This window comes from Ovis canadensis, chromosome 14, assembly GCF_042477335.2.
Source record: "Ovis canadensis isolate MfBH-ARS-UI-01 breed Bighorn chromosome 14, ARS-UI_OviCan_v2, whole genome shotgun sequence".
Lineage (NCBI taxonomy): Eukaryota > Metazoa > Chordata > Mammalia > Artiodactyla > Bovidae > Ovis > Ovis canadensis.
The window spans coordinates 56,792,718-56,809,265 of NC_091258.1; the positions used below are offsets into that span (position 1 = coordinate 56,792,718).

The 16,548-nt window shown below is 53.0% G+C and overlaps 1 non-coding gene across 1 annotated transcript; it reads right to left on the reverse strand.

Moving 5' to 3' along the window:
- Positions 1-3,784: 3,784 nt before the first annotated feature.
- On the reverse strand, positions 3,785-3,891 carry LOC138419870 (U6 spliceosomal RNA). The gene has a single exon (XR_011249121.1). It is a non-coding gene; the product is annotated as a U6 spliceosomal RNA (small nuclear RNA).
- Positions 3,892-16,548: the final 12,657 nt, after the last annotated feature.

The window sequence follows — 16,548 nt, forward strand, 5'->3', positions numbered from 1 at the left end:
GTCCTTCAGTAGGTGAATGGTACATCTACAGTTTAGATGATAGAATAATGTGTGCTGTGCTTAGTCACTCAGTCGTGTCTGACTCTTTGCGACCCCATGGACTGTAGCCCACCAGGCTCCTCTGTCAATAGGATTCTCCAGGCAAGAATACTGGAGTGGGTTTCCATGCCCTTCTCCAAGGAATCTTCCCAAGCCAGGGATCAAACCCAAATCTCCTGTACTGTAGGTAGATTCTTTCCTGTCTGAACCACCAGGGAATCCCTTAAGAGAATAATACTTAGCACTAAAAAGAAATGCACTATCAGCCATGAAGAAACATGGAGAAAACTTAAATGCATGTTATTAAGTGAAAGAAGCCAACCTGAAGAGAATAAAAAAGGTATGAAGATAGGAAAGGAAAACATACGACTGTCATTTATATGTAACACTGTTGGATAGAAAATCCAAAAACACTTATATTATACAAAACATTTATGTTTATGACTCAAGGTTAATCAGGTAGTTTAGCAAAGTGGCTGATTTTAAAACATAGATGAAGAAGAACAAAGCTGGAGGACTTACACTGCAGTTAGGAAGACAGGTGCAAGGATAAACAAATCAACTAGGAGCAGAATAGAAAATGAGAAACAGACTCATTCATTTTTGGACTCCTGTTTTGTTACCACAAAGTTGACATCACAGAGCAGGGGAGAGAAATGGGACGGACTTTTCATAAAATGGTGCTGAATCAATGAAGTGTCCGTATTGGAAAACAAACAAAAAAAACCCTTCATCTCTGCCTGACACTATACCCTAAAACCAAGTCCATGGATGTGCGCATGAAAGCTGAATGAACTCGTGAAAGGTAAAGCAACCAGGCTGCTAAAAGAAGACTTAGAGGAAAGAATAGATTCATTGCCTTACCCAGGACACAAAAGGCAAGGTCAGTAAACGAGTGATATATTTGACTCCTTAAAAAATAAAAACTTCTGTTAATCAAAAGTCATGATTAAGAGAGGGAAAAGTAAGCCACCTTTGAGAGAAGTTATTTCAGTACATATATCTGATAAGGGACCTGTATCTTAAAAAAAACTACAGATTAGTAGGAAAAAGACTTCTTATGTAGGTGCTTCACAAGGGAGCATGTCCAAATAGCTGGTAAACTCTTGAACAGGTGTTCAATCTCATTAGCCATGAGGGAAATGCAAATTAAAACCAGAATGAGCTACCACGGCACGTCCATCACAGTGCTTAAAAGTAAACACCACTGTCGCCAAGGATGTGGAGGGAGTGTGCCTCGGTACACCAGCTTGGAAGCCTTTTTGGCAGTATTTCTAAACTGCTATGGGCTTCCCCGGTGGCTCAGCTGGTAAAGAATCTGCCTGCCAATGCAGGAGACGCAAGAGGCGCAGGTTTGTTCCATCCCTGGGTTGGGAAGGTCCCCTGGAGAAGGAAATGGTAATCCACTCTAGTGTTCTTGCTTGAAAGTTCTATGGACAGAGGAGTCTGGTGGGTTGCAATCCCTGGGGTCACAAAATGTCAGGCATGACTGACTGCCCATGCACACAGGCACTAAATCCCTATGGCCCAGCATCTCCATTCTATATCAGACACCTGCCAGCTTCCACCTCGGGTCCTCCAGCCTCACCTTGCTGTGAAGCCCTTGGCTACTTTCTTTTCCTTTTCAAGTACAACCTACGGACACCTCCCATCACCGTTACCCCCACTCAGGTCTTCTCTGCTATCCCTTGAGGTCTGAGACCATGAGGGTTGAAACCGATACCCACACATTTGTAACCCAAAATGCAGAGGAATTAACATACTTGGGCCTAACTTTTGATGATGGCAGGTGGTAACCAGTGGACACATTCTCCGCCATTCCTCATCCTGGATGGGCTGTCACGAGTCCTGTTCATTATAAAGCCTCTTGCAAGAGGGTCCCACCGGCCCAGCAATCAGATGCTTTTGGCAAGCTGTAGCCAGTTCAGAAACTCACCCTCATATTGGCTCTCTTGCCTTCCCTGCCTCACTTCCCTTCCCCTCAGTCTTTTTTTTTTTTTTAAACTATTTATTTGGCTGTGTCTTAGTTGCAGCACGCAGGATTTTCCTTGCATCATGTGGGATCTTTCATTGCAGTGCGTGGATTTTGTAGTTGCAGAGGGCAGGCTTAGTTGCTGCACGGCATCTGGGATCTTAGTTCCCCAACCAGGGATCAAACCCACATCCCCTGCACTGCAAGGTGGGTTCTTAACCACTGGACCAGCTCGGAAGTCCCTCGTTTTTAAGTCCTTATTGAATTTGTAACCGTATTACTTCTGTTTTATGTTTTTGCCGAGAGGCATGTGCTATCTTACAAGTCACACCCCTTGCATTGCAAGGCGGATTCTTAAGCACTGGCCCACCAGGGGAGTCTCTACCCTCACTCTTGATTCCCTGTGATTTCACACTCTGGTTAAGAAATACCACCTAAGCTGTGACCTCAGGCTGTTTCTGGAGAGCCCAGGCAAAGATACACTCACGGCTACCTTTCAGAAACAGAGATACAACTGCACTGCCAGATGTTTATAACATTGTTATTATTTTTATTTTTTTAAATTTTTTTAATTTTTTTATAATTTTAAAATCTTTAATTCTTACATGCGTTCCCAAACATGAACCCCCCCCCCCCACCTCCCTCCCCATAACATCTCTCTGGGTCATCCCCATGCACCAGCCCCAAGCATGCTGTGTCCTACGTCAGACATAGACTGGCGATTCGATTCTTACATGATAGTATACATGTTAGAATGCCATTCTCCCAAGTCATCCCACCCTCTCCCTCTCCCTCTGAGTCCAAAAGTCCGTTATACACATTTGTGTCTTTTTTGCTGTCTTGCATACAGGGTCGTCATTGCTATCTTTCTAAATTCCATATATATGTGTTAGTATACTGTATTGGTGTTTTTCTTTCTGGCTTACTTCACTCTGTATAATCGGCTCCAGTTTCATCCATCTCATCAGAACTGATTCAAATGAATTCTTTTTAATGGCTGAGTAATACTCCATTGTGTATATGTACCACAGCTTTCTTATCCATTCATCTGCTCATGGACATCTAGGTTGTTTCCATGTCCTGGCTATTATAAACAGTGCTGCGATGAACATTGGGGTGCCTGTGTCTCTTTCAATTCTGGTTTCCTCGGTGTGTATGCCCAGCAGTGGGATTGCTGGGTCATAAGGTAGTTCTATTTGCAATTTTTTAAGGAATCTCCACACTGTTCTCCATAGTGGCTGTACTAGTTTGCATTCCCACCAACAGTGTAGGAGGGTTCCCTTTTCTCCACACCCTCTCCAGCATTTATTGCTTGCAGATTTTTGGATCGCAGCCGTTCTGACTGGTGTGAAGTGGTACCTCATTGTGGTTTTGATTTGCATTTCTCTAATAATGAGTGATGTTGAGCATCTTTTCATGTGTTTGTTAGCCATCTGTATGTCTTCTTTGGAGAAATGTCTATTTAGTTCTTTGGCCCATTTTTTGATTGGGTCGTTTATTTTTCTGGAATTGAGCTGCATAAGTTGCTTGTATATTTTTGAGATTAGTTGTTTGTCAGTTGCTTCATTTGCTATTATTTTCTCCCATTCAGAAGGCTGTCTTTTCACCTTGCTTATATTTTCCTTTGTTGTGCAGAAGCTTTTAATTTTAATTAGATCCCATTTGTTTATTTTTGCTTTTATTTCCAGAATTCTGGGAGGTGGATCATAGAGGATCCTGCTGTGATTTATGTCTGAGAGTGTTTTGCCTATGTTCTCCTCTAGGAGTTTTATAAAAAATATGGAACGCTTCACAAATTTGCGTGTCATCCTTGCGCAGGGGCCATGCTAATCTTCTCTGTATCATTCCAATTTTAGTATATGTGCTGCCGAAGCGAGCACTGTTATTATTTTTAAAAGAACTAGCTGTTTTATTGTTTATTTTTTGGCCATGCTGTGGGGCATGCAGGATCTTCTCTGATCAGGGATAGAACCTGTGCCCCTGCAGTAGAATTGGAGTCTTAACCACTGGACTGCCAGGAAAGTCCCTATAATGCTATTCATAGCAGCCTTCTTCGCAGTAGCCCCAAACAGGAAACCATTAGTAGTAGCATGGATAAATATGTCGCAGTACATTCAAATCCTGGAGTCCTGCCTGTACTGCAAAGGAAATGAACAAATTACTACCATGCCCCAACCTGGATAGACCTTATAGACATAATATTGAACAAAATAAGCTGAATGTGATATAACATTTTCAGCTAAACTAATGTATGATGCTATAAGTTAAGACAGAGGTGTCTTGGAGGTGGTGACTGGTGAGGGGCAAGGGAGGGAATCTGGGGTGTTGTTGGTGTTCTGTTTCTTGATCTGGGTGTATGAATATGTTCAGTTTGTGAAAATTCATCAAGCAAAACACTTAGGATGTGTGCAATATTTCATATGTAGGTTGTGCTCACTTCAATAAGAATAGGACATTAAGCGTGTCCTTTGCAGCATCCCTGGATGGGACAGGATCTGAGCTGGGGTGTCCTTGGGCCAGTTCTTTTTCCACCAGCTCCTCAAGGGTGTTGAACCTGCTCGGTACCTCCCTACCTGTTCTGGCCTTAACCTCCCTTCTCCTGCCACTTACATTCCAGCCTGGGTGGCTGCTCAGGCAGCCTGTTTCTCCTTGGTTTCTGCCATCCTGATCCCAAACCCCTCCCTAAGTCTCCAGCATCTCCTTGTGGGTGGTTCTAGGCGGCTGTTCTGTTTCTGTCTCACGGGGCTGTCTCTGCCTCTCCATGCTTTCTGTCTCCAGTCTCCGCACGCCCCTGGACAGCCACTGTCCATGTCTAGCCCTAACACTGGTTGGACGCTGGCAGGAGTCCAAACAAAGGCTCCACATACGCATGCCTAAATATTTAGTTTAAATCCCAGCTCCTAAGGTCACTATGGAATAGACAATGAAGAAAGCACAGTTAGAGGAAAACCAGGACACTGTCCTTGGTGACCTGAGGCCACCAACTTTAAGTGAAAGCATTGTCTCTTCTAGTTTCCCAGGGCAGGGGTCATGACTGCCCCATGCACATGTGCACACACACACACTTACCACTCCTTAGCCCAGCATCTTCTGGCCTTGGGAGGGGGGCCCTTGTATTACTCTTGCCCCTCTCTCACAGTTCACCTTTGTTCAGCTAGTTACCAAACTTTAAAATATTCTGTGAGACTGAAATTAAAAACAACATCTTTGTATTCTGGGCTGGTGACATTCTGGCTCTCCGTGGTGTGAGGGTCCATGGCAGGGACCCCTGTGCCCAAAGCTGAGGGCTCAGCCTGCACATTCGGTGCTTCTAGAATGATCACATGAAGGGTGTGTCAGGACACCAAGCCCTCGCCCACCCTGCGATCCCTATCTCGGTCGCCACTCCCGGAGCTCTAACTTCTCCATCCTCCACACCAGCCTCGCCAGTACTCTCCACCACCCACTCTTTCCTCCAGGCTGACGGCCGCTTCTTCATCACCCCAAGATTTCTCCAAAATGCAAATCAAATTTCTCTCCCCCATCCCAAAGTCTCCCTGCTCAGTTTCAGCAGGGAGGCCATTTATTTTTTTATTAAAAAAATTGTTTTTAAAGAACAGGTTTCTTTTTCTTTTTTTAAAAGAATATGCATTTATGTATCTTTGTCTTCACTGGGTGTCCATGGCTGTGCTTTCTCTAGTTGCAGCAAGCAGGAGCTGTGACGCACAGTCCTCTCCTTGCAGTGGCTTCTCTCGGTGAGGAGCATGGGCTCTAGGCAAGCAGCTTTCGGCAGTTGCAGCAGGCGGGCTCAGTAGTTGTGGCACACAGGCTTTGTTGCTCCAAGGCATGTGGGATCTTCCTGGACCTGGGATCGACCCCATTCCCCTGCCCCTGGCAGGCGGATTCTTAACCACTGGACCACCAGGGAAATCCAGGGAGGCCATTTGACTAACAGTCCAAACTGGGTCCGTTTGAAAATGCAAGGGGGTGCTATTAGTAATTACAGAAGGATGAGAGGGCGTTAACTGGATGTCTGAGCAATCTGGGATGTGCGGTCACCTTCCTTAAAGCCACTGTGCCAGGCTCTGCATGCTTAGATGTCAGTCCCCATCTTGCCTTGCCCATGCCATCTGCTTGGCCTGCTCCCCCTCACACACACCTTCCTGCTTCTGTGTTGCTCGTGAGTCAGCCTGCTCACCACCTTCTCCAGGAAGACCTCCTGGTCCCCAGATGGGACCGCGTGCCTCTTCTGGGCCCACTTTGCCCCTCTCCTTACTACTTCCCTCCCTGCTGGACCTGATGCTCCTCATAGGCAATCTCGCCTTATTCCCAGCACACAGTAGGTCTTCAATGTGGGTTCCCAAGCATCTGACTGGGAACTCAGAGATACAGCTTCCAGCCCCAGTCCTGCTCCTGACTTCTAAGCAGATGAGTCACTGACCATCTGTGAAGGGGAGGGCGTGGGAATGGGCCATGATCCCTCAGGGCCACAGCCATTCTGGGGGGCAGCTTGCCCAGCGCCTGGGGTTCCTGGCCCACTGGTTGGAAGAGGGAAAAAGAGGGGTAGGGTGACCTGCTGGGGAGTCTGGGACTCTCACGTCGTCCTGTGTTACCCATGGTCTCCCCTGAGACCCCCATAGGCACAGCCCTGTGTAGCCCCCTGTTGGAGGTGGTGAGGGCTGTGAGTAACAGGGACCAGTAGAAAACATGAGAAGTTGTGGCTTGGGCCTCTGCTCTGGAATTGGACTCTCCTCTCCCTCCTGGTTGTCCCAGTCCCAAATCTTGCCAGGTGAGCTTCCTGGACCAGGACACCTTCGCCCTGGCCTTCTCTCAAGGACACCTGCCATTCCAAAAGACGCCACCAGAGGGCAGCCTCCTGACCTTGGGGTGGACCCTGTAGCCTGCCTCCCATTCATACATCAAGGAAATCATGCCCCGGCGAATCCTGTCCTAAGGGGTTGGGACGGGGTGGCCAGGCTTCTTGGGAAAGGACCTAGCCTCTCTTGGAGTGAGCTGGGAGCCAGGGAAGTCCTTCCCAAGGGCTGTGCCTGCTTCCCTCTTCTGCTGCCTGTCCTGGCCCTAGACATGGAGGGGAGGCCCCAGGGGCTGTGGGTGCTGGCCTGGGTCAGGAAACTCATAGTGAAACCAGAGAGATCTCGTAGTGAAATTCATTCCGTGCAGCACACCTGCCTCAGGGCAGGGCTGGGGAAGGACGGGAGGCGACAGAGCCTCTGCAGTGGTGGTGGTGTGGGGAGGGCCCAGGGCCTTATCTGATGGGCCCTGGCCTTTCTCACAGCAGAGTGGAGCTGCCCTGACAGGCCGACCACAGCCTGGTGGGCAGGGGCTCTGTAGGCCCCGTGGGCCCAGCTTCCCCACCTGCCCAAAACGCAGGGAGGCAGTGAGCCTGAGAAAGGTGCGGGCGGAGGAGTGGGCGCTGCAGGAGGGGAGCGGGCACCATGGGCCTGGGCGCTTAGGCGGGTCCCTCAGAGACCTGGTGCCTCAAAACACAGAGATAGGTCAAAACCAGTTACTACTAAATATTGGGGCAGTCTAGGCATGTACTTGTAGCAAACTAACGCTTTTAACGTGGAAACAAGACTTTGGCATCACCAGATACTTCTGAATTTGAGACTCACCAGCCCCTGGGACACTGCAGGATTTTATTATTTAATGGGTGGGGACTGTCCTCAGTCTTGCAGGCAGCTTAGGGGCCATGGTGGAATGTCACTGGGGGACCTCACAGAAAGTCTAAACATGGGACCCTGGACAGGACAGCTCTCTGGGTGCCCCCAAGCTGGATCCCCCTCCTAGGGGGCCCTCCTTGTGCGGGAGGGTAGGGGTCTGTATCCCCTGGGTGGTGAGGGGTGATTCACTCTGGAAACGCAGGTCCATCTGCTTTTCCAGGGCCCTGTGCAGATGGGCCTGCTGGACCCTGGGTGCCCACAGAGAAGGGTCTGGAGAGCAGCTGTCTCAGTGTCAGAGGGATCTCCCCACCCCTGGCCCCTGGGTCACCCTCCTGGGACCACCCCTTTGGGCACAAAGCACCATCCACTCTGGGTGGGCTGGACTGAGATCTGCATTAGGGGAGGGCCTGAATCTGACCCCACCCAGTCTGTTCCTGACATGAGTCACCCAGTGGGGCTGGGGCTTCGAGCCCACTCAGCACCATCCCAGAGGACCTCAGGACCAGCATCTGTTGGAACTCTTTCCCAAGAGGAGGATGCCACGTTCCCTTGGGCCCACTTCACAGGAAGGAAGATGTGTGAAGTGAGGATTCCCAGGGCTTCAGCCGACTCCAGGCTGCCCATAGGGTCCAGGTCAGCCTGGCTAAGGGTGAGTCGTGCCAAGGTGGGAGGGGGCCAGGCACAAGATAGGTTCAGGGCGTTGTCTGGTGGTGGGGAGATGGGAATGGGCCCGGCGCTGTGTTGTCTCCTCATTTTTAAGGTGGAAAAGCTGTGGCGTGGAGTGGACATAGTCACGTAGCTGATAAGTGGGGAGCTGGGATAGTCAGATGTGGAAACTACGACCCCTGGGAGGCATGGGCCTCCTGGTCCTGAGCTGCTCCCTGGGGTCCGTCCTGGCATTCAGCCCAGCCTGTTGATTCATTGGCCTTTCTATAAAGAATGTTATCATGTCTTCTTGCCACCCCAGAGTAAAATTCATAGGTAATGTAACCTACAGTCAAATTTAATAAAAATGAACATAATGCCCTAACTTTAAAACGAGAGAGAAATAAAGGGGATGTAAATTGTAAGTTCACAATGTGTGTTTGATTTGAAGAATGCTTGCGTATGCCCTACAGAGGGCTCAGTTACCGGCTGCGTAGAATCGTGGAGGCTGTGGCAGCTGTAGACCAGACTGAGCTCGGAGCATCCTTCCAGGCTCAGATGGCTGCAGGAGCCGCAGCTTAGGGATGGCAAATTTCCAAAATGACAAACAACTCTGTTTTTTATATTTTATATATTTTGAATTTTTTATTGGAGTGTAGTTGGTTTACAGTGTTGTGTTAGTTTGAGGTGTACAGCAAAGCAAATCAGCCACACACACATATATCCACTCTTGTTTAGATTCTTTCCCCCTCTATACAGAACGGGCCTCCCTGGTGGCTCAGACGGTAAAGCGTCTGTCTGCAGTGCAGGAGACCCGGCTTCGATCCCTGGTTTGGGAAGATCTCCTGGAGAAAGAAATGGCACCCCACTCCAGTATTCTTGCCTGGAAAATCCCATGGACGGTGGAGCCCGGTAGGCTACTGTCCATGGGGTCGCAAAGAGTCGGACACGACTGAGCGACTTCACTTTCACTTTCTATATGAAACACTGAGTAGAGTTCCCTGTGCTACACAGCAGCTCCCAATCAGTTTTATTTAAAACTTTTTAAGGTTTATTGTCCAATTTTTGGCCATATCTTGTGGCATGTAGGATCTTAGTTCCCTGACCAGGGATCAAGCCTGTGCCCTCTGCATTGGAAGTCAGAGTCTTAACCACTGGACTGCCAGAAGAAACAACTCTTGATAAACATCCACATGAAACAAGGACGCATTTTCCCAGGATTGTCACGCTTGTTGCATCCTAGGAAATCCTGTATTTGGAAACCGTGTAAAACGAAAGCAGTTTCCAGACTTATCATTACCGAGAGAGTCTTCACCTTCACCAGGAATTCCTCAGCCTTGGTGCTACAGCTGTGCTATGGTGCGTTGTGGGATGTTGGCAGCATCCCTGGCCTCCATCCACTAGAGGTCAGGAGCACTCCCACCCCAGGTGATGAGCAGAAGTGGGACCAGACATTGCCAGAGGTTCCCTGAGGGGCAGAACCACCCCCACCAGAGTGTCCCGTGTGATATTCAGACGCTGTGTGGGCACAGGACGACTTGCCGCTGGGCAGGATGGCCCCCACACCCAGCCCCCAGCCCCACCCCCGCTCCTCGGCAATGCCCGTAGCACTCTCACTGCATGACACCCGGTGTTTCCCTCCATTTCTCAGACACCCCCTGGGAGAAGCACAAGAACTACCAGGGCTCTTGCCCAGCTGGCTCTCTGATCTGGAAGGGCAGCCAGGCCCCTTCCAAACAGAAGCCCCTTCCACTTTCCCACAAACATTGTAAGACCTATGTCCGGACTTCTCCCTCGGGCCCAGTCACCACTGCCTCCCTGGCCCCTGCAGGGACAGCTGACCCATCCCACCTATGGCCCTCAGGGTCCTTGTTGCTCCAGCCTCGCCCACCTGCCCCTCCCATGTCACCCTCCCAGCAGCTCGGGGTCTCATCCTTCTCGGGGCCCTTTCCTCTGCATTAGCCTGGAATTCTATCCGCACCTCTGGTCTGGAGGAGCTTTCTCAGCCTAGGGGTCTTCTCCAGGGAGCCCTCCACCAGAGCCTCTCCCCAGCATCACCTGGGCCAGTATTTGCTTCCACATGTCCCAGCCCCCAGGGTCAGCATTGTCAGAGTATGACTCCCAAGGAGGTGATGTGGCTGAGACAGCAACTCAGTTCAAGCTTCATTTCATCTGCTGAGGCCTCCAGTGCCCCCCACCCCCCGCCAGAGACTGGAGGAGATGCCTGTTGAGGGGCAGCTCTGGGAGGGCAGTGGGTTACAGCCTGTGGGGTAGGGGAAGGACTTGGAGTCTCCCTGCCCAGAGCTTCTGCCCCTTCTCTCACAGGACCCTGGAATCTCTCCATCCGCAGGTGTGTCTACTGGGGAAGGTCTACTCCGGTCCAAAGTGGGGCTAGGGCTGAGGATGAGCGCTGGGGAGGCAGAGGGAAGCGGCCCGCCTCCAGTTCAGTTCCTGGCATCTACCTCTTGAGGAACCAGAACTTCCAGCACTTAAGGTGTCCCTGGGGCATGGGGCACGTCCTGGGGTGGCCTTCACCTCACTCCTCAACTCCCTGCAAGCCTGCTTGTCCCTGAGCAAGGTTCACGCCTTGCAAGTGGGCCAGGGCTGTGGACAGGGCAGAGAAGGGCTGTGGGCACCCCTGCCTGGCCACCTCTCAGCCCTTGGCAGAGACTGCATCCCATCCCGGGGGTGCTCTGGCTTCTGGGACACCTCCTCTCTGTGGTGCAGATGGCTGGGGCTCAGGGAGGGTGCGCTGGTGGATCTCCAAGCTGGCTGAGCTGGTGCACAGCGCTGAGGGATACCAGATCCTGGGAGGATATGGGAGGTGAAAGTGTTACTGGCTCAGTCTTGCCTGACTCTCTGCGACCCTATGGACTGTGGTCCACCAGGCTCCTCTGTCCATGGAATTCTCCAGGCCAGAATACCGGAGTGGGTAGCCATTCCCTTCTCCAGGGGATCTTCCTGACTCAGGGAACACACCCAGATCTCCGGTGTTGCAGGCTGATTCTTTGCTGTCTGGGCCATCAAGGAAGCCTGATAGGAGGTGAAGGCCCTGATGCTCCAGGCTGGGAAGGGAGGCGCCAGCAACTCCTGTCTCGGTCAGCTCCCATTGGGCCTTGTGCTCCCAACTGGAGGAAAAATGGGGAAAGTGACCTTTGCCCTCCTTTCCTGGTGGCTATTGCAGGGGAGGGCCTGCAGTATACCTGAAATGGATCCCTCCAGTCCCCGGAGTCTGAGGTTCCGGGGCCCAGTCAGGCCCCGCCCTGTACCACTGGCCTCGCGTGCCCCATGCCTGTTGGTAGGGCTCAGACACCCCGCCCCCCAGGCCTTTCCCCCAGTTCCTCAGGCTCCTCTCAGTGACGCAGGCAGCCTGGCCCCGGCTCAGCTGAGGTTGTTCTTGGCCAGTGTGGACGTACCCACTCCGGGGCCTGGCCTGGCTCCCAGGCCCCTTCCCCTGCCCCGTGTCCTTAAGGGTCACCACCCTCATTCATGCAGGCCTTGCTCATGGGCTGGTTCTTCCTGGGCTTCTGGTCAGCATGGTGACCTCCTGGGTTCCTGCTGCTTCTCGACCTTGGTCTGGGGTTTGTTTTTATCAGGGGGAGGGGGTGGGCAGGGAGCCCAGCGTGCCACTGCAGCCTCCCCCTTGAGGCCTCCCTCCCCAGGAGCAACTAGCTGGTCATGGTGCATCTGGGTGGGGGTGGGGAGGCTGGAGGGTAGGAGCTCCCCTGGTGAAGACCCTTTGCCTACAGGGCCCAGGGAAACCCTAGGGGCCCCAGGTGGCTCTGTGACTGCGCGTGGGTGGGAAGAGCCTTGAGAGAGGGTATGACAGTGAGTGTGTGGGCGTGGGCCCAGAGACAGGGATCGTGAGAACGTGAGTGGGTGAGACCGAGGGCTGGGGGGCCCTTGCTCCCTGGGACCTCCCCCAAGAGAGAGTTCAGGGAATGGGGGAAACAGTGCATCAGGAATGCTGGCCACTAGGTGTCACCAGGAGCCCATGGGACAGAAGTCCCCTTATCCGCCCCCCTAGGCTTGCCCCCCTTTCCTTGATCAAGAAGTGCTTTCCAGCCTGTCAAGACACCTGAGCACCCACTAGCTGTGTTTAGCCCATGGGGGTGACATCGCCTTGTCCAGGAGGAGACACTCTCCATGGAATTCAGCCCATCCCCACCTCCTGCCCAGGCTGAGGACAGAGTTAGTGAGTGGTGGGGCAGCACTAACTCTTGGCCACCTGGCCCCTCCCTGGCCTAGATGCCTTGCTGCGGGGGAGGGAGCCTCTTCCTGCTGACACTTCCAGGTGAGCACTTTGCCAGCAGGCAGGCCTACCTGCCAGGTGAAGGAGGAGGGTAGAGTCCTACTTGCACCTGCCCGCCACGTCCAGCTCGGCAGTTAGATTCCCACAGCCCTACTCTGCTGCCCGTGGGCCTAGTTCCCAGCCCTTAGACATGCACTTACTTGTGCACTGCTCAGCAAGAGTGAGCGGGACCCACTGTGTGCCCGGCGCCGGGGATTCAGCCATAGATGACGACTGGACTCTACCCCACGGAGCCTGCAGGCTGCAGAATGCTCAAGTCAGCAGTAAATGAGCCAGAGAACTCGTGGTGGGGACCTTGTCATAGGGGAAATCATTCATGGAGGAACTGGGAGGGTCATGGGCAAGGAGGGTCCAGGGAGGGCTTCTGTGAACAGGTAATGAAGAGGGCCAGTTGTGTGAACACTACAGGGAAGAGCATTCAGGGTACCTGGAACAGTATGTGCAAAGGTCCTGAGGCAGGAACAAGCTGAACCTGTTACTAGTGAAACACCTAGGCCTGTGTGGATGGGTGAAGCGATAAAGGGTGGAGGGTGGGAGAAAACAGACTGCACAGGGCCTCAGGCTACGTTGCCTTCTTCCCCCCAAGGACATGCAATATGCAGAAGCCCTTGGGGGGCAGGCAGTGGAGCCTTCATGCTGGGGTGTGGCTGAAGGGCTTGTTCTATCTGGGGCTGGTAATGGCTGGTGAGGAGTGGAGGCCACAGCTCGTGGTGGATCCAATAGGACCCAATCCTCATATCTTTGTAGGCTGAGAAGCAGTTAAAACCCTCGAGGGCCTTTCCCCGCTGGTTGAGGGCTCCCCAGGGCAGGACAGGGCTGGTCTGTCTCCAGGCTCCTGGATAGTGTCTTCTTGGCTGGGAGCAAAGTCAGAGGGAGTGGGGCAGAGGGAAGGGCAAGAAAACAGTCTCTCCACTGCTGAACGAATGAAGGAATGAACAGGGATGAGCGGGTCAAGGCTGTCCCCCACCCATCCCAACCTGGTCTGGTCATGGCAGGACCAACCCTGGGCCTTAGCGCCCATCCCCCCGGAACAAAGCCAGAGACCTGAGCAAGCTGTGTCTGCCCCAGTTGTCCCCAGACCTTGTCGTGCTCTGATTGGTCTATTGTGGCCACACCCCCTAGGAAATTACAGGGAAGTGGCTCCCATGGGGAGCTTCTGGGGCCAGTCTAAGCTAGAAGTGGTGGGCCAGGCTGGGCCAGGGTGGCAGGCCGCCACCAACCGCACCTCTGGCCCTGCTTTACCTCCCTGTGAACCATGTTTTATATCTAGCAAATCACATTTTATGGCTTCAGGCAAACACAGCAAGGTGTGGAGTGCAGGCGGCGTGGTGTACCCCGTGTGTTATGTGCAGGAGCTGGGGACGTGCGGGAGGGTGCCAGAAGCCATGTGCCAGCGGGAGACCTGCAGTAACTGCTCCGCCCCTCTGGAGTGGTGGGGGGAGCCGGCGGGCTGTTGGGTGGAGATGCCCTGTTATCAGGGTCTCCCCATGTCAGGGCCAGAGTGATGAGGCAGCCCATCTCCTGGAGCCTCTCACATACATACCCTTTGGTTGGAGGGCATGAACTCTGCCCTTGCCAAAGAGTTGGGCCCCAGGGGACCCGCAAAGCTGCCCAGCTCTGAAGCGAACTCCCCTCTCTTTATTGCTTCTTCTGCTTTCCAAGTGGTATTTAAGTCAGAACCCAACCTAAAGTGGCATTGTACACCTGGCAGAAGATGATGGGGTTAAAGCACAACGAATTGTTCTAAACGCAGATCTGACTGAGACACACTCATAAATAGACTCCCAGAACTGAAAGGTCAAAATCAGCCGGGAGATTTTAAGTATTTTGGGAGAAATAGCTTCAAAAGCTCAATACTTAAAAGCAATGCTCTTTTGAGAAGGAAGGTGAGAAGCTGAGAGTGCTGACTTTGGGGAGCCCCTGGAGAGACCTGAGGAACCCCAGGCTTCCTGAGAGCACAGTTTGAAAACCACGTGTATCAACCCACTGCTCCTTTCAGAGAGCAATCTCTTGCAGCGAAGGGGGCCCTTTGCCTGACCACGGCTTGCAGAGTCAGTCTGCAATACCTGATGTTCCCAGCAGGGGCCACTGCTAGGGGGCCCCATTTGCATCAAGAAGTTCCAGACCCCAGGGGGCCACGTGTCTCATCCCATCTCAGTGCCAGTGACCTCGAACCTAGGTATGCTCTGAGTCAGGGGCCACCACATGCCTTCCCAGTGGACAGAGCTGCCCTCTGGCCATGCTGCCAGCTTGGCCAGGGCTGATCAGAAGCCCTCAGCTCTGGGCCAGCTGCCAGGGCCAGGGCCACAGGGACTCGTAAGGGTTTCTGGCTAAGCCCCGATCAAGCCATTCCAAGGGACAGCTGGAGTGTCTCTCCAGGCAGTGCCTGGAAGGGGGCCAGCCCAGCCTCGGGCCTGGGCCAAGCACATGTGAGTACATGCATACACACACACACACACACACACACTGCACCCACGTGCACATGAGCACACAGTTCACACATGCACACAACTGCATGTTCACACACATGCTCTGTGCACATACACACACACACAGGAAAAACACGTGCACACATAGCAACAAGCACATGGACATACACATGTACAGGTACACGCAATCACACACAGGCACGCACACTCCCCTCCTCTCTCTCCCCAGGCACCCTCAAGGATAGATGCAGAGACTCCTTCGGGGGGATGTCCTGGTGGTCCAGTGGTTAAGACTCCGTGCTCCCACTACAGGGGGCATGGATTTGATTCCTGGTTGGGGAACTAAGATCCCACATGCCACATGGTGCGGCCAAAGTAAACAAATAGCTAAGTAAGTAAATAAATAAAATCCCCTCCATACAAAGATATGTACACATTCATATAATCCAAAAGAAAAGGAAACACCTTTGGGTCCAGTCTGTTTGGGGTGAGTTCATTTGAGTGAGATGCCCCTTCACCCTCTCGGTCACGGGGGCTCCTTCCTTCTGGGCCAAGGCTGGGTGGATGGGTGTGTGCGAGATGAGTAAGGGGCAGTCAGAGTGTCTGGCCACCTCCAGGTGGGCTCTGGGCACAAGTTGGGGATGGGAGTGGGGAGGATTCACTACATCTTTCTGGGGTGGGAGGGAGCTGGAATGATGCCTGCATCCACTAGAAGCTGACCTCTGGGGTGAGCAGGTAAGACTGGGGGAAGCCTTTGCAGGTCACTGCAGCTGTGCACCCTCCCCCAGGAAGCCAGCCCGGCCCTCGGCCTGCTGTTGTCTTAAAGATGATGTCGGGTTTTTTGACTCCTCAGTTCCCAGCTCCCCCGGGGCCTGTCGTCTCATACCTGTGAGAGCTCTGGGTGCTGGAGCACATAGCCGCCAGGTCCCTGCTGTCCCCTTGGCGACAGGCCCAGGCATGCTGGACCATCAGCTCAGCATGATAACCGAAATCCCTTGTGATATGACTGGTCCCCTGCCTGTCGAGGGACTTGGTGCCATGAGAGGAGCTGTGTAGCCCCCTGCCCCCCATCCCCAGGAGCCTGTTCTGGGGTGGGCTCTGCTGCATCCAGCTTGCTGACCACCAGCCCATGCCCACAGCTCTTGGCAGGGGACAGAGTTCTGTCACCTCCCCCCACCGGATCAATACCTCCAAGGCTGTTGTCAGCAAATCTTTGACCTCCGACCCAGCGATACACTGTGACCCCTGAACCTCTCAGCCTTCCCACCAATCCTTGCCCTGGTCTCTGGGGTGGATGAGGGGGTGACCCCTGGCTCCAACCCTGGCTGTGACGGGCGGGAGTGGGAGGCCCTCGGTCTCCATGGCCCAGCCTCTTCCCTTCACTCCACACTCAGGGCTGTGGTCAGCAGCGGGCCCAGGGCAGGCGGGTGGCCGGCTCTGGGAGGGGGCCCTGCTGGGCAGGGGAAGACGGCTGGGCCCTGGAGCAAT